Source organism: Microcaecilia unicolor, chromosome 2, assembly GCF_901765095.1.
Source record: "Microcaecilia unicolor chromosome 2, aMicUni1.1, whole genome shotgun sequence".
NCBI lineage: Eukaryota > Metazoa > Chordata > Amphibia > Gymnophiona > Siphonopidae > Microcaecilia > Microcaecilia unicolor.
Window position 1 is genome coordinate 241,313,042 of NC_044032.1, and position 21,504 is coordinate 241,334,545.

Here is a 21,504-nt window from a genome sequence, read left to right on the forward strand (position 1 = left end):
TTCGGAACATCTGTTTGTTTTGCTATCAGGTTCTCGCAGAGGGTCTCCAGCGTCTAAGGCCACTATTGCCCGCTGGCTCAAAGAAACTATCTTTTCAGCTTATCTGCTGGCCGGCCGGGTTCCGCCTGTAGCCTTTAAGGCGCAAAGCTCTCCTTTGCCAGACATTACAGGCTGGATGTGGCTGCCAGGAGGGATGCGCGTTTTGGAGAACAAGTGCTAGCGCGTGGTGTGGCTTGTTCCCACCCTATCTAGGGATTGCTTTGTTACATCCCATATGTAATGGCTTCATCTGCCAGATGACAAGGAAGGGAAAATTAGGTTCTTACCATGATAATTTTCTTTCCTTTAGTCATAGCAGATGAAGCCATGAGCCCTCCCTGTATGATTGTCAGTATGCGGTAAATCTGTTTTTCAGGTTCTGTTCTAATTTCCTGAAGTTCCTTCCTTGGGAGAAAGTTGGAAAACAATCTTCAGGATTCATGTTCAGTTTAACTTTAGGAGGATGAGTTCATTCCCTCCAGTATGTTTTTTGGAGGATGTGTTGATTCCCTCCAGGAGGCTCGTGTGTTCCCCTCCAGTGCTATAAATAGGAGGATGAGTTCATTCCCTCCAGTGTGTTGGGAGGATGTGTGATTCCCTCCAGGAGGTGCGTGTGTTCCCTTCCACTTTTACAATAAGGAGGATGAGTTTATTCCCTCCAGGAGGATGTGCATTCCCTCCTTTATGAGTTCATGCCCTTGTGATGGGCCATCGTTCGCTGTGAGGAAAGCTCTTGTGATTCCCATTGCGGTTTGCCATACTGCTTTGGAAGCTTCAAATACTGAAGAGGCAGTGGAGCTGGCTGGCCAAGAGGGCACTGAGAGAGTTTGAGTGCTCTCTATCTCCCCTGCTGGTTGATGGACATAACCCATACGTAATGGCTTCATCTGCTATGACTAAAGGAAAGAAAATTATCATGGTAAGAGCCTAATTTTCCCTTAGAGGTGCACTTCAGCATGAAGTGTTCCCGTGAGTGCCAATTATAGGATATTTTAGCAGCAGAACCCAGTAAATACCTCAAGGCATGAAATGCAATAAACTCTCAAGAGAGAAAATGATATAATGGTACATATTCAAAAAACATTATTGACCTGATTTTATAAATTGATAATTCTGTTTTTCTTAATAGTTGATGTTGACATTGAGATAGAAACAATAAAGAAAAGTAGCCAGTCAGTATTCAACCTGCAACGGCAGAATTAGGCCCTGGGTATTGAATATCAATGTGTGACCAAGTGCAGTCAGACCTCCAGCTCTTATGCAAGCCCCGATATGGGGCTCGCATAAGTTGAGTGTGGATTTCTCCCTTTCGCAACCCCCTTGGCACAAGGACCAGCTCCCTCCGAAACCCCATGACAGAAGGACCAGCCCCCCAACCCCCTCCCCCCCCCGATACAAGGACCAGCCCATCTCCCAACCCCTCTCAACATAAGGACCAACCCCTTTCCATTCCCCCTCCCTCAGTTGAAGGAGGCACCCGAGGCCTATCTTACTCCCTGGTGTTCCAGTGGGGTGATGGGGGCAGGAGCAAACCCCATTCGCTCCTGCCCATAGCAGCTCCATAGTATAAATAGCCACTGCAACCTCTTCTACTATGGAGCTGCTAGGGCAGAAGCAAGTGGGGTTTCCTACTGCCCCCATCACCCCACTGGCTCACAAGAGGGTGTAAGGTAGGACCGGAGGGGGGCCTCCTCTAATTGGTAGAGTAAGAGGTTGGGAGGGAGGTTGATCCTTGTGTTGGGGGTTGAGACTGGTCCTTGTGTTGGTGGGGTGGGAGGGGGATTGGAGCTTGTGTCGGTAGTTGACAGGGTGATTGCACCTTGCCAGGGAGGGACATTATTAATTACAGGCCAGTAACCAGATGTTCTGCGGATGGCAATACCTGCATAGCCAATAGGGCAAAGTTAGGAGTGTTTTTATGCAGTCCTATATGCCTGGTTAGCTATATGGTGCCAGCATTGAATTCTGCCAGCCCCTCCCCAACTCCACCTCCTGTAACGCCCCTGACCTGACATTTCAAGTGAGGGCTTTTCTGCCCATTTAAATAATTTTGAATAGTAACCACTAGGTTTTTATGGGCACCTATAAATATGAAAAATGTTAGTGTAGGATATTAGAAACTTTGCTAAATGATGTGTTTATTTTAAGAGGATAATTTTATTGAGCAGATAACATATCTATGCATTCTGCTTTCTTTTCATTTCCCACAAAGATGCAAAACATATCCCTTGTACACTCATGCAATATTAGTAAGGACCAGGGGCTAGTATATGAATGCATCCTCTCTAGGGGGCATATTTGCTAAACGTTAGTAAGGTTTTGGAGTTACCATGTGGTAAGTGCCAATATTATTGTATGGTAACTGCAAAACTCTGTGTTAACTATTGGGGGCATCCCCAGCATTTCCCGTTCAGTTAACAAGATAATTATTTTTTTTACCACACGTTATCTGTGTGGCAGGTAATGTGATACATTTAGTGACGCCTGCTGAGGTGGCATTAACTGCTCGGTGCTTTCTGCTGCGATAACAGTATCACTGTAAAGATATGAATAAAAAGAGAAAGTGCATTGCCTATGGTCTTGCTGATTCATTGAATCAATCTAGAAAGGTATTTAAAATTGTGGAAAAGCTAACTTCAAAGCATGTATTGGATATGAATGTTGGCAGAGGTTCCACCTGCTGCAGAATACGCCATCTTTTTGCCACATAAGGTTGATGATCTTAGGAAAACGTTTTCCTCAGAGCCTCTGGCTGATACTGAATGTTGGGAGGTCCTATTTATAGCTCCTTCTGGCAGTTGGAGGAAAAAGATGTGGTTTGCTTGTCTGACTTCATTGTTTAAGGAAGGCTGTCTATTCCACTCCTGCCTTTTCTGGCTGTTTACATAGTAACATAGTAAATGACGGCAGATAAAGACCTGTACGGTCCATCCAGTCTGCCAAACAAAATAAACTCATTTTACATGGTATGTGATGCTTTATATGTATACCTGAGTTTGATTTGTCCTTGCCATTCTCATGGCACAGACCGTAGACGTCTGCCCAGCACTCTTCTTGTACTAAAAGTTCTGAAGCTAATGTCGGCCCTATTTGGCTGCTAAACTTAACTGGCAATGCGCTGGTTATATTGCACAATATAGCTGGTTAGCCACTACGTGCTAAGCCTAATATTCAGTGGAGACAACCAGCTATCTTGCGCTGAATATTAACGCTGAGCTGGTTAAGTGCTATTTAACTGGCCAGGAATGTCTCTTGGCCGGTTAAATAGCTCTGAATATTGGCCAGATAGTGTCTAAATGCTGTAGCCCAGAACTATAAAGGGGGTGTGGACATGGTGGGTCAGGGGCATGTCTTGCTGTCGTGTACGTAAGTTACTTATGTGCAACTGCCAACTTTAGGCAGTTTACAGTTCTTAAACAATTAGCCTGAGTCTGACAAGGCTGGTTAATGCATCTCTGACATCAGATATTGTCTCTGCTTGTTTATAGAACGCATTTGTAAAAACCTTAAGTAAAGGGTAAGTCAGATTATCAGAACTATTGGCCCATTTCCAATCTTCTTCCTTTAGCAAAACTTACTGAGAAATGTGAGGTGGTTCAATTATGTGATTACCTGGAGAAACATGTACTATTGGACCCGAAACAAACCAGCCTCTATGCTTGAAACCTTGAGATGGGGATTAGATTAGTGCAAGTCTTACTTTTTTGTTTGACATCTCTTCTGCTTCGACCTGTTACAACATGAAATTCTTGCTACTCGATTATCAATGCTTGACTTAAGGAATTTGGTCTTTGCGTGGCTTCAGTCGTATTTGTCTGGATGTTATCAAAAGGTGATAATGAAAGGTGATATATCAGATTAACATCTTGTGCGTTACAGTTGGCTGCCACACTTTAATATCTGCTTTTTGTCATTAGTCCATGTCATGATTTTGGATTTATGCAGAAGACATATTGTTGATGATTCCACAAATTCTTCTCTGTTGGTAATTAAGAGCTGGTTGACTGAAAATAAGTTGGGCCTAAACGTGTCCAGAACTCAGCTTCTCTGGGTTGGAGGTGGTTCTCCTTCTGTTGATTGTGTGTTAGTTTTGGTTGATGGCTCCCCTTTCTTTGTCACTTGTGAGAAATTTAGGGGTAAGATTGACTCTGGATTGACTTTAAAAGAACATGTTTGATTTGTTCTAGCGATGGCTTTTTATAAGCTTCGGATGCTCTGGAAGTTGAGGCACTTGTTGAACCTCAAGAATCTTCAGGCATTGTACAGGCTTTTGTCCTCAATGCAACAGATAATGTAGTGGAATATACTTGGACTTGTCTGCATGTGCCCTGAGATCTTCTACATGTAGCTCTAAATTTTGCAATCCACTTGATGACCTCTTGTGCCCTTTGTGTTCATATTACTGCTTATTTGATTTATTTGCGTTGGCTTCTGATGTATCAGTGTGCGCAGTTTAAAGTTTATTCTCTTTTATTGGAGGAGTGGCCTAGTGGTTAGGGTGGTGGACTTTGGTCCCGGGGAACTGAGAAACTGAGTTTGATTCCCACTTCAGGCACAGGCAGCTCCTTGTGACTCTGGGCAAGTCACTTAACCCTCCATTGCCCCAGGTACAAATAAATACCTGTATACAATATGTAAGCTGCATTGAGCCTGCCATGAGTGAGAAAGCGCGGGGTACAAATGTAACAAAAATAAATAAATATTGTCAGGTGAGGATCCTTTGCTGTTGAAGGAGCTTTTTTGATTCTGTGGCTAATCTTCATTTGAATGGGACCAAGAAACTGGTAGTCCCTTCACTGAAATTGGCTTGTTGTCTAAGGCTCACACAGCTGTGTTGTCTGTTATAGATCCTAGGTTATGGAATTCTCTTCCTTCTAAATTACGGATTTAGACATGGAGCAGCATTTTAGAAAGGATATCCAACTCAGAATATAGACATCCAAATCTGAATGTCACATGTGGATGTGTTTTTACCGTACTTCATCTTTGGCAGTGGTGATTAAGACAGGCAGCCTCTTACGGGGTCGGTTCATTCCTCAAGTGTGTCGTGATTACATAGAAAACAAAAAGTTGCATCAAAGTAGGCGGAGTGCGCATGAGGAAAGGCCCCGATTCCTGCAGAAGGCAGCCTATCTTAAATTCTACTGCCAGAGATGAAGGGACCATGGAAACAGGGGAAAGAAGGGAGAAGGTTAGATGCAGGCCTCGTACGGGTGAGGTGGGGGGGGGGGGGGCTGAGGAAAAGAAAGAGAAAGATATTGGACTTGGGGATAAATTTACCAATGCATAACAGGGTGGCTGGGCCCCCTATATGCAGGGACCCAGGACAGCTGCCCCCTTTGCCCATTGGTAAAAGCGTCCGTCTAAAATACATGGGAAATGGACGTCCACATGTGACGTTCAGACTTGGACATCTATATTGTGAGTTGAAAGGAGAGATGTAGGACTTGCATGGGGGGGTGGCGTAGGCCGGGAATAGAGAGGGAGAGATGTGGCTCTGAGGTGAGGTGGACAGGACATTGCGGGAAGAAGTGAAGAGAAAGAGGAGAAGCTAAAAATGGGGAGAGACGAGGACAAAGAGAGAAAATGCTAGGCAGGGAGGGGCCATAGAGACAAGAACACAGTCAATGGTGGATAGGGACAGTGGAACACAAAGGGGCAATGCTGGAAAAGGGGGAGTTTGGGACACAGGGGGCAATGCTGGGAAAGGGGAGGAGATAGAGGCACGGGAAGCAATTTTGGAAAAGGGGGGGGAGGTATAGATATGAGAGGTCATTGCTGGAAAAGGGGGGGATAGGTACCAGGGAGGCAGTGCTGGAAAAGGGGGGAGATGGGGATACAGAGAAAGCAAATGCTGGAAAAGGCGGAGACAGGGACACAGAGGACAATGCTGGAAAAGGGGGAGATAGAGACACAGGAGGGCAATGCTGGAAAATGGGGCAGATAGGGACCAGGGAGGCAATGCTGGAAAAGGGGGGAGATGGGAACACAGGGCGGGCAGAGCCTGGAAAAGAGGGAGTGATGAGGACATAGAGAGGGTAGTTGCTGGAAAAGGAGGGGTTGGGGCACAGAGAGGGCAGATGCTGGAAAAGGGGGGAAATGGGGACAAAAAGAGGGCATATGCTGGAAAAGGGGGGAGATGAAGCCCAAAAGGGGTGTAGATAGAAGAGGATGGGACATGGAGAGAGAAGAAATTCAAATGGACAGAAAACCCTGCAAAGACGAGGGAAAAAAACAGAACAATGCAGAAAAGAGACACCAGAACGAAAGGGAATGGAAAAATAACATAAACAATCCAAGGTAGAAAAATATATTTGTTTTGAATTTATTAATTGGAACATGAAAGTTTTTGGAAATACACATATCACTGATATCTTGCATTTCAGTTTCTGTTTCTCTAGTATTGTATATGCAAAGTCTGACTTCTTGAGGTTTTCCGTTCAGTTTTTTGCCTTCATATCTCTATTACTGATCTGTGGTCTCTTGTTTCATATTTGTTGAAAGTCTGTGCTTGTGACCAAGGTGTGGTATTCTGCTAGCCGGTAGTTTCTGTGTAGAGATCTGTTGCAATCCTGTTTGCTCTTTTTTTCTCACTAGGTGGTGTTTTAGTGTTTTAGAGCCTTGTGTAATATTTACCTTGCTGACTTTTCACGGATAAGGTTGTTGTTCTTTGAGTCCTGGAAGTTAGTGCTATTAAGGTATGGGGAGATTCTGAATGTGTTTATTCCCAAGTTTGTGCATACTGTTTTGAAGTGGAAGGCGTTTGTGTTGGTCTTACTGAGAGGAATTTGAACAGTGAAATACGATTGAATTGCCAATTGGAGAATTATTAACTAAAGGATTTTAATGCTCATTTGAATTTAACACTTGCGGTTTAATAGTTAAAACATTTCTATTCTGCCTCCGTCCAAAGAGGATCACAATAAAATACACATAATAATGAAAACACGAACAACACACAAACCCCCCTGTTTACAGAGCCGCACTAGCGGCTTCTGGTGTGCTAATGCCGACACAGCCCATTCAATTTGAACGGGATGTGTCGGCATTGCCATGCGGCAGCCGCTAGCGCGGCTTCGTAAACGTGGGGGGGGGGGGGGAAGTATAACAAAATTATGCGACTCCTCTCATGAATTTATATTAGCTGAAAGTTCTTTGAAGGTGTCTATCCTGACACACTGCTTGAATCTTTCAAGATAAGTACCAATTCATAAATGTTTGAAGTCAATGTGAATAAGAAGTTGACAGGATAAGTTAATTTCATTTGGGACTTTTTAATAATTGCAGTGTGCAATGATTGGGATAATGTCTAATTGAGTGTTGACACTATTTGGCACAATAGATTCTGAACCCTCTTCACATAATTATAAAATTATGTAAATATTAAAAAAAAAAAAAAACAGGGAAATTGATCTAAATGCGTGACATGCACCCAGGGTAATAGTAATATTGCAAAATATTTAGTTCAAAGTACTAGGGTGAACAATATTAGAATATTTTATTTGTATTGCTCCCTTGTTTGAAATTGATTATGTGTACTTACTGAGATTATATCCAAATAGTAATTTTAGTTTGTCATAACCTCAGAGAGGGCTTTAGAATATGTGCTGAGGTGTTTGTCTTTATAGCAGACTTGTGTCTGATCAGTTTTAAATTATGAGAACACTGCCTCTCGAGGAGTCTTTAAATACAGTTTTGTTTCCATAGATGTGTGTGTGTGGTTTAGTGTTGGTAAGTGCTTGAAATAGTTGAGGCTTCAACCCCAAATACACCATGAGAAAAACCTCGTTCATTGGCCTTTAATCTCATTCTTTGGGATGGGTATCTTCGTTCCCTCCCTTCTGTTCCAGCAACTTCTTCACACCCCCCCCCCCCCCCCCCCCCGGCATCGAGCAAAGACAAAAAAAGGCAGTATAAAGGTGTGAAGCTTCTGTCTAGGTTGCACAACTGATGGCTCTGCTGGTCCCCCCCCCCTCCCTTCTTTCATGGGCTTCCTGTTTTTGAGGTGCAGAACCAGCAGAGCCATCAGCGTCATGGACTAGACAGTGGTTTCACGCCTTGATGCTACATTTGTTTTGGCAGGAAGAGGCTTGGCTGGCAGGGGGCTAAGGAAACTGCATTGCTGGGCCGGAGTGGCGGCCTATCCATAAAATCTGATCAGTGGCCTTGATTTTAGAACAGGATGTGCTGACATACTGCCTGTTCTAAAATACATGAGAAATGGATGGATGTCCAAGAGCTGGTTACGTGCAGTATGAACATCCATTTTACAAATTGAAACATCCAAACTATGAGCAGGGCAAAACAAGGGGACAACCTTTAAAACTGAGAACAAAAATTCACAATTTTTCATTCATTCACACTGTCAAAATTTAGAATTTGTTTTTAGAATTTCGTTATTATTAATGGAGGAAAAAGACCTCAAAAATTTGGCACTGCAGCAAGAGTAATTTCCTGCCAGCACTTTATAGACTCCGGTACTATCATGGGTCAAAAAACCTCCACTTGTTTTAAATAAACTTTATAATTTTTCAAAACCATTTTTATCATGAAAGACATATTATTTAATTATAACAGGAGCATAAATGAAGTCAATTAGCTTGCAAATTGCCCAGCGGGGCTCTCCGTTTCACTCTGTATAAGGCTTCTTCAGGGGACTAAGCGCTTCTGGAACCTACAAGAAAAACACAATGTCATCCAAACTCATAAAATATTATTTTGTAAAAAACAGTGGAATGGCTAACTCACTAATCCATCCTTAACCGCTATGTTCCAAAATGGTGTTCACTCGCTTCAAGACACTAACTCATCTATAAAGTCCAGAATTTCTAAATTTTGACAGTGTTTTCAGGTTTAAAAGTTGTCTCTTTTAAGGAATTTTTTGCTGAACTAGTGTTGACTTTTGTTTGAACATATTATAAAATGGCCACAAACGTGTCCATCTGGAGGAGTAGCCTAAAGGTTAGAGCAGCTGCCTAAGAACCAGGACGGAGAACCAGAGAATACTGGTTCAGATTCCACTGTAGGGCTCTAAATGTTTTAATATGGGACTTTTTGCATGCTGACAAGGCACCACATTGGTAGTCTGAGCCCGCACTCTTAGTGTGTGTTAATTCCCGTGTTAAATAGCTAACTCAGCTGAGTAAATAGGCCCCCCACCTATATGCTTGATCCATTCATTGAGTTAGAACAAGCATAAGGAGCTGTACACTTGTTACATTTAGCGCAATTCTGGTCAGCTGTAATAGAATGAGACAGTGTCTTCCTGGAGTCTTGATTTATTTCCTTCTGATACTGTTCTTGCAGGTCCTAGAATACAAAGGTGTGTAGGTTAAAGGGAAGATAAGCCTGTCCTTCCCGCTCTTTCAAGCTTCTAAAAGAGCAAATCTGTTAAGCTTTATGATTAGGTCTTCTATTTTCAGTCTGCTTGTGGTTTGGTAATGAAAGTTGTGTGTTTTGTCTTTAAATAAACTATAATTGCATAATAGGTTAGGTAAGCACCCAGCAAGAGGAGAACTCCACCTCAGTGCAGCCTGGGGGCTAAAGGGGCCCACTTCAGTATCGGTCTTATGGTCAAGGCCACCGAGAGACTGGGCCGGGCCTGGGGCAAGGCCACCCCTGGGGCCCTGCCCCCCCAAGGTCGCTGACACTGCTCCCCCCTCCACCCCCCCCCAAGGTCGCCGCAGCCACCGCTCCCCCCTCCACCCCCCCAAGTGTCACGGTTGTGCCCAGGTCCCTGGCTCGCAGTCACCTCGGTCCCCAGGGTTTAGACCTGGGGAATGCTGCGAATTGATGGTTTACCGGTTCCCATGTTCCAGAAGATATGCTGGTCCGGTCCGGTCCGGTCCGGATCTTTCAGCTCTCCAGATTGTTTTGGGAGTTTTTTGGAACCAAGCAGCACCCATACCTGGTGAACTCCCTTGTGACCTGCCTTTATTAACCACCTGGTAAGGTTCTTAGTTGCCTTGCAACAGTGTTCTTCAGAGGTGTTCCTTTGGTGCGAGATGTTGCAGTGCCTTTGTGCTTTTACTCTTTGGTGACTTTGTCTCTGCTTGGCTACTGGACTTTTCTTCTGCTTGCCGCCTGCCTAGACCTGGATTGTTACTGGACTATTCTCCTGCTTGCCGCCTGCCTAGACCCGGATTTATACTGGACTATTCTTCTGCTTGCCGCCTGCCTATACCCGGATTGTTACTGGACTATTCTTCTGCTTGCCACCTGCCTGACCGGGCTGTTTTTTTTGGACAATTCGTTTACCTGCTGTGTCCCTGGAACCCAGCGTGTTTCTTGTGTTTCCTGCTGTCTGTCTGCCTGCGACTGTGTCCTGCAGTCCGGCCTTCCTGTCCTGTCCGGTAAGTCCTGCCGGCTGCCTGCAGCCCGGAGCTTAACTCTGGGTGAAGGGTAGCTATATGTAGGTGAAACTTCGCCCCAATCCACTGTGTTCCAGTTCCGGTCTGCCTTCTCTGGTGTTTGGGTGATTCTCCTGCCGCTGCCGCTCCTTGGCAGTGGTCCAAGGGCTCACAAACCTAGTTACCTGCTGTGTATACGTGACACCGAGGTCACCGCCGCCGCTCCCCCCTCCGTCTGCCTGCGGGCCGGGCCCCCTTCACCCCTGCATTGAAATCGCAGCGCCTATCACCTCCGTGAAAGCAGCGCTACAGGCAGCAGAACGCCTCCCTTCGGCCCTCCTTCCCTCCTTGTGTCCCACCCTCGCGGAAGTTACGTCAGACGAAGGCGGGACACGGAGGGAAGGAGGCCCGAAGGGAGGCGATCTGCTGCCCTGCTGCCGGCAGCGCTGCTTTCACGGAGGTGAGAGGTGCTGCGATTTCAATGCAGGGGGCAGACGGTCGACGACGGAGGGCGGGTGGGACTGCAGTGCCAGGCTTCCATTGGAGGCCCGGGCCTGGGGAATTTTGTCCCCCCTGCCCCCCCCCCCCCCTCTCGGCTGCTATGCTTACGGTCTCAGGAGATGCTGAGGAAAGTCAGGATATGTATTGATCCAGGGTGGGACTGCAGTGCCGGGCTTCCATTGGAGGCCCGGGCCTGGGGAATTTTGTCCCCCCTGCCCCCCCCCCTCTCGGCGGCTATGCTTAAGGTCTCAGGAGATGCTGAGGAAAGTCAGGATATGTATTGATCCAGGGTGGGACTGCAGTGCCGGGCTTCCATTGGAGGCCCGGGCCTGGGGAATTTTGTCCCCCCTGCCCCCCCCGCCTCTCGGCGGCTATGCTTAAGGTCTCAGGAGATGCTGTAAGTCAGGATATGTATTGATCCAGGCATGCTTTCTGGCAGAATTTAAGAACAAGCTGCTAATTCAAGGGTCCCTTTACTAAGGTGCGCTGAAAAATGGCCTGCACTAGTGTAGGTACGTGTTTTGGATGCGCGCAGATCCATTTTTCAGCATGCCTGTAAAAAAGGCCTTTTTTGGGGGGGGGGGCCGAAAATGGACGTGTGGCAAAATAAAAATTGGCACGCATCCATTTTGAGTCTGCGACCTTAGCGCCACCCATTCACTTAGCGGTAAGGTCTCACGTGTTAACCGGGCGGTAATCGTCAGCGCGCGTACAATGCTCATTACCACTCGGTTAGCACCGTGTACCGGAAAATAAAATGTATTTTTCGGCCTACATAGTGGACGTGTGCAAAAAATGAAATTACTACCCTGGCCACGCGGTAGCCGGGCGGTAGTTCCAAATTGGCGCGTGTTGGGCGTACATAGGTGCCTACACAGCTTAGTAAAAGGGCCTCTCGGAGAGCTATTTTCAAAGCTATGCACCTAAATAGACCTATATGAAAATCCCTCTCCTGCCCAGATTAAAGTATGCATGCTTCCACAGCACATCTATTTTTACCCTGGTTAAGAAACAAGCCATTAAAAAAATCCTGAAAAGCAAGAAACAATCCAAAAGATTAACAAAAGTACATAAGTACATAAGTAATGCCATACTGGGAAAAGACCAAGGGTCCATCGAGCCCAGCATCCTGTCCACGACAGCGGCCAATCCAGGCCAAGGGCACCTGGCAAGCTTCCCAAACGTACAAACATTCTATACATGTTATTCCTGGAATTTTGGATTTTTCCAAGTCCGTTTAGTAGCGATTTATGGACTTGTCCTTTAGGAATCCGTCCAACCCCTTTTTAAACTCTGCTAAGCTAACCGCCTTCACCACTTTCTCCGGCAACGAATTCCAGAGTTTAATTACACGTTGGGTGAAGAAAAATTTTCTCCGATTTGTTTTAAATTTACTATACTGTAGTTTCATCGCATGCCCCCTAGTCCTAGTATTTTTGGAAAGCGTGAACAGACGCTTCACATCCACCTGTTCCACTCCACTCATTATTTTATATACCTCTATCATGTCTCCCCTCAGCCGTCTCTTCTCCAAGCTGTATAGCCCTAGCCTCCTTAGTCTTTCTTCATAGGGAAGTCGTCCCATCCCCGCTATCATTTTAGTCGCCCTTCGCTGCACCTTTTCCAATTCTACTATATCTTTCTTGAGATGCGGCGACCAGAATTGAACACAATACTCAAGGTGCGGTCGCACCATGGAGCGATACAACGGCATTATAACATCCTCACACCTGTTTTCCATACCTTTCCTAATAATACCCAACATTCTATTCGCTTTCTTAGCCGCAGCAGCACACTGAGCAGAAGGTTTCAGTGTGTTATCGACGACGACACCCAGATCCCTTTCTTGGTCCGTAACTCCTAACGTGGAACCTTGCATGACGTAGCTATAATTCGGGTTCTTTTTTCCCACATGCATCACCTTGCACTTGCTCACATTAAACATCATCTGCCATTTAGCCGCCCAGTCTCCCAGTCTCGTAAGGTCCTCTTGTAATTTTTCACAATCCTGTCGCGATTTAACGACTTTGAATAACTTTGTGTCATCAGCAAATTTAATTACCTCGCTAGTTACTCCCATCTCTAAATCATTTATAAATATATTAAAAAGCAGCGGTCCTAGCACGGACCCCTGAGGAACCCCACTAACTACCCTTCTCCATTGTGAATACTGCCCATTTAACCCCACTCTCTGTTTCCTATCCTTCAACCAGTTTTTAATCCACAATAGGACATTTCCTCCTATCCCATGACCCTCCAATTTCCTCTGTAGCCTTCATGAGGTACCTTGTCAAACGCCTTTTGAAAATCCAGATACACAATATCAACCGACTCCCCTTTGTCCACATGTTTGTTCACTCCTTCAAAGAATTGAAGTAAATTGGTCAGGCAAGATTTCCCCACACAAAAGCCATGCTGACTCGGTCTCAGTAATCCATGTCCTCGGATGTGCTCTGTAATTTTGTTTTTAATAATAGCCTCTACCATTTTCCCCGGCACCGACGTCAGACTCACCGGTCTATAATTTCCCGGATCTCCCCTGGAGCCTTTTTTAAAAATGGGCGTTACATTGGCCACCTTCCAATCTTCCGGTACCATGCTCGATTTTAAGGATAAGTTGCATATCACTAGCAGTAGCTCCGCAAGCTCGTTTTTCAGTTCTATCAGTACTCTAGGATGAATACCATCCGGTCCAGGAGATTTGCTACTCTTCAGTTTGCCGAACTGCCCCATTACATCCTCCAGGTTTACCTAGTAAAGAAGCAAAAACGCAAGACAAAAATAAAATAAAAATTCCCAAATAAAGAGAACAAGAACAAATAAAATAATTTATTTTCCTGGCTTCTTTAGTTACACTCCAATCTATGGGGCCCTTTTAATAAGCTGCACTAAAAAGTAGCCTGTGGGTTTCCCATGCGCTGAGGCCTCTTATAGTACAGCTGTAAAATGGCTGCATTTCCTATTTTCCCCATTAATGGCTATGTGGTAATTTCCCAATGGCCATGGCCATTAGCGCAAGAGCCCTTACCGACACTTATTTTCGAGGCAGTAAGGGCTCACATGCTAACTGATTAGCACTAGGCATGCCTACTCTCTGCCCCCAAACACACCCTCAGCACTAAAAAAAATAAAAAGCGTGCGCCAACCCAAAAACCAGTGCTGGCCACCTGGGCGCACCCCGCTGTAGTGCTTTTTAGCCTGCAGTAAGCATGCATTAGTTCTGACCGCAGCCTAGTAAAAGGGCCCTTGTAATTTTTCAAACTAGGCAGCAGAATATTTATGTTGATAATTTTTGGAACTCTTTTTTTTTCCACAATAGTGTTATGTGACACATTTGCATAACTTTGCCTAGGTTTGCATATTAAGTAAACTTAATTTTTTTTAGTTCTTTTGAGGGGAAAAGGAATCTTAGAGATAATTGCTGAAAGGGAGGTAGTAATAGCAAATAGAATAGGGGAGAGATGGAGAGGAGATCTCAGAGTAGGGAAAGAGTAATATGGCATGGAGGGAGATCTTGTGGATAGAGGGAGGAGAGCAAATGGATCAAGGCACAGAGGGAAGGAAAGAAAGGTGAGGGGGAATCAGGAAGTAAAAAGTGGAAACATCACCAGGAAGGGGAAATGAAATGACAGGAAGCAAGGGAAGGGGGATTAATAAGGAGAAAGAGGGGGATCCAGAATGAGGAGAGGAAGAACTCATTTTCAACCCATGATCAGAGGGAGAGGCATGTGACAGAGAATAGGAAGGAATGTGGAGTGAAAGTGAGTAAGGGAATGGAAGAGGGGGGAGAATGAGAACTTTAGAGTGGATGAAGGGAAAGAGCAAATAAGAAGATTGAAGGAGTGAGTAAGGAGACTAAAGAGAATGGGGGATGAATGAAGGAATCAAGGAGGATACAAGACAGTAAAGGGATACGGGCCTTCAAGAGAATAAGGGGACTGAGCATGGGAGTGTGATGAGGAAAGTGAGTGAAGAGATCAGAGGGGGAGTGTAGCAAGATGGTCATGGTTGACGTCTCATCTTAACTGGTTTATGGCTGTCTTTAAAAGCTCTGCGTTTACACTGACTTTTGTCACTTGTCATCTTAAAGGTTTTTAGGAACATTCTCCCCCCCTGTTTACTAAGCCACGCTAGCGGCTGGTGTGCAGCAATGCCTACACAGCCATTCAAAGTGAATGGGCTATGTCGGCATTATCGCAGCTCCAGCCGCTAGCATGGCTTAGTAAACAGGGGGGGGGGGGGGGGGGGTCTATTTTTTATTCTACATTCAACATTTTGGGGGATCATGTTCTTTACATTTTATGGACTCCTGATGTAGGTAGCTGTGCCAAAACATGACCTGTGTTGAGTCCTTCAGAAGTTGTTGTTTGAAAATCAGTTTAATAAAGGACACCTTGTTTTTCTTTGTTTCTTTTCCTTTTTAGTCTTTTCTATGAGGAAAGGCTAAAGTAGCAAGGGCTCTTCAGCTTGGAGGAGAGGTGGCTGAGGGGAGATATGATAGAGGCCTATAAAATACTGAGTGGAGTGGAATGGGTAGACATGAATCACTTGTTTACACTTTCCAAAATTACTAGGACTTGGGGGCTTGCGATGTAGCTACTAAGCAGCAAATTAAAAAAAAATCGGAGAAAATATTTCTTCAATCAAAGAGTAATTAAACTCTGGAATTCATTGCCAGAGAATGTGGTAAAAGCAGTTAGCTTAGCAGGGTTTTAAAAGGTTTGGATAATTTCCTAAAAATAAAAGTCCATAAGCCATTGTTAAGATGGACTTGGGAAAATTCACTGCTTATTTCTAGGATAAACAACATAAAATCTGTTTTGGGATCTTGCCAGGTACTTGTGATCTGGATTGGCCACTGTTAGAAACAGCATAGTGGGCTTGATGAACCTTCGATCTGTCCCAGTATGGCAACACTTATGTTCTTATGTACTAGACTTTGTTTTGGTTTGCTGAGCAGTGGGGAATTTGTTCTTTTTCTGTATCAGTGTGATGTGGGGACCAGTAAGTGAGGGTAGAGATTAGAGGGGGAGTGGGATGCAAGTGAGTGAGCAAATAACAGAAGTGATTGGCATAAGAGTTTATTATTGATACATTTATCGTCTTTTTGAAGAAATTGTTACATTACATTACATCTGGGACTTGTATTGTGCCAATGTCTTAATAGTTCAAGGTGAATTACAAAATAAGAAACCAGATCAACATATCCAGAGATGTGTAACAATAATCATAGCATCAATACTCTTAATTATGAAAGACTAGTCACTAACGCTCAATCATCTACCAAGCCATAAATATGGGAAAAATATGATGTCAATCTTTTCCGAAAGTGCAGTTAATTACCACATGTTCTAATAGAAAGAGGGAGAGAGTTCCTAACCATTGTTGCCTGATAAAACAAAGGAAAAGAATGCTGCTTCACAGATTTAACCTTGTAGAGCAAACAGCCTTCTTTGAGCTTGATGATTGGCTAGAAGAAAGAAACTAGCTAGATTCATGTCGATTTTAGTACTGCTGGATTTTTCAGCAGTTTTTGACACTGTGGACCACAATTTCACGCTAACACAACGACAGAAACGGGTATCAGTGGCACAATATTTGTCTGGTTCAGATTCTGTCTATCAGATAGACAACAGTGCAGCACCTCTTCATCACCTTGGGCACCACAAGGATCCATACTGCCACTTATTTATACCTAGCTCAAGCCACTAGCAGAACTGATTTGGTTGATGGACACTCAGTTTTACACAGGGCTTTTTTTGAGGGGGTACTGAGTACCGGCACCTTTTCCATTGTCTGCTAAAATTGACCCTTGGTCCCCAAGTTTTAATGAAAGAGCTCAGGGTCTACACACCAATGCTGCCTTGTCATGGATTCTGTGACTGGTTGCAGAGGGCCTGGCTATTGTGGGGTGTGTCCCTCAGTGATCACCCCAACCCTGAAGGGTGGCCTGGCATTTGAGTACCGGCACCTTTTTCACTAGAAAAAATGCAGTTTTTACATCTAAGTGGATGATATGCAGCTACTCATACCTATTGAACCTGACTTACCTTCAGCCATGAATAAACTGATTTGCCAGTTTAGCAAGAATTCATGAATGGGCTAAAAACAACAAACTTTGTCTGAACCCAAGTAAAACTGAACTCTTGTGCATTCCTAAATTAAACAGTTGCATACCTGACATCGCTTTTGGGAGCTATGAACTGCCCTTTAAATCACAGGTCAGGAACCATAGGGTACAGATGGACTCAACACTTAAACTGAGCTCCCAAATCCAAACAGCCTTCAGGAGCTGCTTCTGTCATCTGTGACAACTGTACTGTCTCTCACTGTACATTAAGAAGACAAGTTTTGTCACAGTGGTTCATGCCATGATAGCATTTATATATTTATTTTATTTTGTGACAATTATATGCCATATTATCCCAAACAAGTTCAATGTGGCTCACATTGTGACAGAAACAGTTGATAACCAGTTACATAGAACATATAGGGCCCCTTTTACTAAGCCGCATAGGCACCTATGTGCACCCAACGCACATAGGAGTGGAGTGGCCTAGTGGTTAGGGTGGTGGACTTTGGTCCTGAGGAACTGAGTTCAATTCCCAGCACAGGTAGTTCCTTGTGACTCTGGATAAGTCAGTTAACCCTCCATTGCCTAGACTGGTCTATGAGGCTGGAGGCGTTTCACAGATGAGTTGTTTAAACAACGGGAAGTTTACCCTGATTGTTTATTTTACACCCTTGTTCACTAGTCCATAAGCTGACCTATAGGAGCTTTTTGACCCCTGATGCAGGCGTTTGTACGCCGAAACATTGCCTGTGTCGGGTCTTCATCATAAATAAAGGACTACATTTTTCTGAATCCTGAAGGCCCAGTGTTTGCTTTGTTTGTTTGCTCGGTTGTTTTTGTATGCTGTATTCCCTCTCTTTCTGTGTCTGTAAGGATATAAGCATGCATTTCATAGGGTAGCCTACCAATGGAGGTGAAGACTTTATCTAATTTCAGGAAAGCATGGGACAAACACATTTTTAAAATGTAGGATTTAGCGCACACCTTTTTCAGTAGTACCTCAAGGTGAGTTATATTCAGATATACTGGGTATTTCAAGGAACAGCAGTGGGATTTGAATCAACCACTTCTGAATGTTAAGACTGGTGCTCTAACCGCTAGGCCACTCCTCCACTCCACACATGATCTCTAAGGGAAAGGAAGAGACTGCAAGGAAAAAAAGACAGGGCAAGGGAGGCAAAGGTCTCTTTTCATGCTTTGTTGGCATACATTGCATCTTCAGCAAAGCAAAAAAGAGAGCTAGATGAAGAGGCTGACAGGTAGAGGTAGACACAAAAAGATAAGATACACACACATATACACACGAAAGTGGAAAAAAGGTGCAGACAAACAGACGTACACATAGGGAGGCAGCCAGACACAGAAATAAGATGGAGAGGGAGGGGGATGGAGGAAAGACAAAGTGGGAGATACAGTCTGCTTCCTTTGCCCAACTCTCCCAGCTCACACTCTGGGGCCGAAATTCAGACTGTGGGAGGGAACCCGGCTAACTCCCGTGGTTAGCTCTCAGTCCAGATATTCAGTGCCAGGTTATTTCTGGTGACTGGCATTGAATATCCGGTTTATTTTTAGGTGGTTTAAACTTAACTGACTAAGCTGATATTTAGAAATAGCTGGTTAAGTTTAAACTGGCCAAAGATACTCCAGTTATTTAAGTGGCTGCTTAGAATAGCTGGCTATGGACTGAATATTCGGGGATAACCGGCTATATCGCGCGATATAGCCATTTTTCTCCTAGCCGCTAACCAACGATATTTAGCAGGGGATAGCTGGCTGTCCCAAGCTGAATATTGCTGGATAGCCAGTTGAGTGCTTTTTAACAGGCCAGGTTCTGTTCTGGCTGGTTAAATGGTTCTGAATTTCAGGGGGGCTGTGGTTTCTTCTTAGTGCAGGTATTCAAATTTCTACCCCTCAGACTGATTGGTTCTTAGGAGCTAATGCAGCAAATAAGCCACAGAAGGCAGGAAGGTGTGCTCAGATTTTTCTCTAGTCTTGGACCTGGGCTTACCTCTCATGAAAGCAGTGATCAGAATCAATGGAGAGGCACTGAGATACAAATGAATGAGAAAAGAAACTTGGAGAATGTTAAGTGAGAGAACCGAACCTTCAGGTTAAGTTCTTATTCAAAAAAGATACAGCGGAATTAGAAAAGGTTCAAAGAAGAGCAACCAAAATGATAAAGGGGTTGGAACTCCTCTTATATGAGGAAAGGCTAAAGAGGTTAGGGCTCTTCAGCTTGGAAAAGAGATGACTGAGGGGGGATAGGATTGAAGTTTGCAAAATCCTGAGTGGTGTACAACAGGTAAAAGTGAATTGATTTTTCACTCTTCCAAAAAGTACAAAAACCAAGGGACATTCAGTGAAATTACATAGAAATAGTTTTAAAAGAAATAGGAGGAAATATTTTTTCACTCAAAGAATGGTTAAGCTCTGGAACTCACTGCTAGAGGATGTGTTAACAGCAGTTTCCGTATCTAGGTTTTAAAACGGTTTGAACAAATTCCTAGAGGAGAAGTCTATAGTTTACTATTGAGACAGACATGGGGAAGCCACTGTTTGCCCTGGGAATGGTAGCATGGAATGTTGGTACTGTTTGGGTTTCTGCCAGGTACTTGTGACCTGGCTTGGCTGCTGTTGGAAACAGGATACTGGGCTAGATGGACAATTGGTCGGGCCCAGGAGGAGAGAGACGCGCGACAGAAGCTGGGCGAAGGCAGGCATCAGCTTTCTTCTTGCCCGTGCAGCGCCTTCAGACAGAGGAGAGAGGCGCTGCACGGGCCCGGTAAGAGGGAGGGGGGCCCGATGGAGGAGGGGAATGGCGGTGACGACCCCAAGAGGGGTCGGGGCACAGGGCGGAGGATGTCAGGAGGCGGAGCTGAGGGGAGACAGAGTAGTGAGGAAGGGAGGGGGGCCGGGGCTGCTAAAGGTACGTTTGCTTTTCTTCTTGCTTTTTAATTTAGAATGCAGGGGGAAGTGGGGCGGGGGGAACGGCGACCACAAGTGGGGGGGGCAAGGACGGCCATACAGGACACTCCTGACCAGCGCCTTTGCCCCCTCCGACCCTTTTTTTTAATTTTTGTTTTGATTTGGGAGCCATGTGCTTGTGATTTGACTGTGTTTTGACTGTTTGTGGCATGCGCAGAGCAGCTAACATAACGCTTGGCTGCTCTGCGCATGATTTGGGGGCCGATTAACGATGTGTATTGTGATTCTTTGATACATTGTACGTTTCAATACCGATCTCAGCATGTGTGATTTTTTTTTTTTGGTGCATTTTTCGTTATTTTAAAATCGTTAGGGACTTTAACGATTTAGATTTTTTTACGTTTGGTTGCTGCATCTGCCTCTTAATATGTATAGCACTGACACTATCATATTATTGCTATTACTAGGATTTGATTTGCCTGTTTCCACGTTTACTTCATTGTCCTAATTGTGTTTGACTCTGACATTTACAGGTACATTTTCAAAGCACTTAGACTTACAAAGTTACATAGTCATGTTATTATCGTTATGCTGTTAATAGAATGTAAGGTGTTTATGTCAAGCCATACTTATTGTACATCATCTTGGGTGACTCTCTTCATAAAGGTGCAGTGGCGTAGCCAAGGGTGGGCCCGGGTGGGCCCAGATCCACCCACTTTGGGTTCAGGCCCACCCAGTAGCAGCACACCTATGATGTGGCTGGCAGGGATCCCCAAGCCCCACCAGCCAAAAACTCCTAACACCTGTCCCTCCTGCCTACCTTGTAAATAGTAGATCTTCACCTGCAGCGAGCAGCGACTGATACATACTGTTCACACTGGCCCCACAGCCTTCCCTCTGATGTATTCCTGTCTATGTGGAAACACATCAGAGGGAAGGCTATGGGGCCAACATGAGCAGTGTGTATTAGTTGCTGCCGGTGAAAATCTGCTATTAAAAAGGTATGCGGGGGAGGGGGGTATGTTTGAGAGACCATATGGTATGCAGGCAAGAGAGAGAAGACCAAATCACTTGTGGGACAGGACGGAGTTCTTCTGCCCACCCATCTTGGGCTCAGGCCCACCCAAAATTGGGTGTCTATGCCCCTGTAAAGGTGGTTAATCAATTCCAATAAATACAAATAACAAAAATGCAGTCACTCCTAATGAGTGAGACTTGATATCTATGTGGCTTCACACTTGCCACATGGATGTTGCCGTTTCCGTATGCACCAGATGAACAAGCGGATGCATATAGTCTCCCTTTGATGCATTCTTCAACTCGTATTCAAAGAGTGCATGGAAAAGGGCTGACTTTGAGGCCCACCTGGTTTTGTTTTCCCAGAGGTAGAACTCCCTTTTGTAGTTACACTGGTTATCTTTCCTTCACACCTCAAGGAGCATGTTAGTGACAGCTATGAATGCATGTTCATACTTGTTGAGATATTGCTACACGTTACCTGATGATCTTTGAAACCAGTGTTAGCTGAATGGGAGAGAAAGAGGGAGAAAAAGGTCAAAACACAATGACTGGAAATAACCCAATTAAGTGAAACGCAAGCCTGCTTGTGAAAACAAC

The 21,504-nt window shown here is 44.7% G+C and overlaps 1 protein-coding gene across 5 annotated transcripts in view; it reads left to right on the forward strand.

Annotated features, from left to right (window-relative positions):
- The window catches only part of PIP5K1B (phosphatidylinositol-4-phosphate 5-kinase type 1 beta), a 435,282-nt gene that overhangs the window by 171,636 nt on the left and 242,142 nt on the right, over positions 1 to 21,504 (forward strand). The window contains exon 2 of one of the 5 annotated variants that reach the window (XM_030193840.1): positions 4,749 to 4,823. The exons of the other annotated variants lie outside the window; for them this stretch is intronic. The gene's annotated coding sequence lies outside the window, so the exon portion shown is untranslated. The remainder of the gene's footprint in view (positions 1 to 4,748; positions 4,824 to 21,504) is intronic. 5 annotated transcript variants of the gene reach the window in all.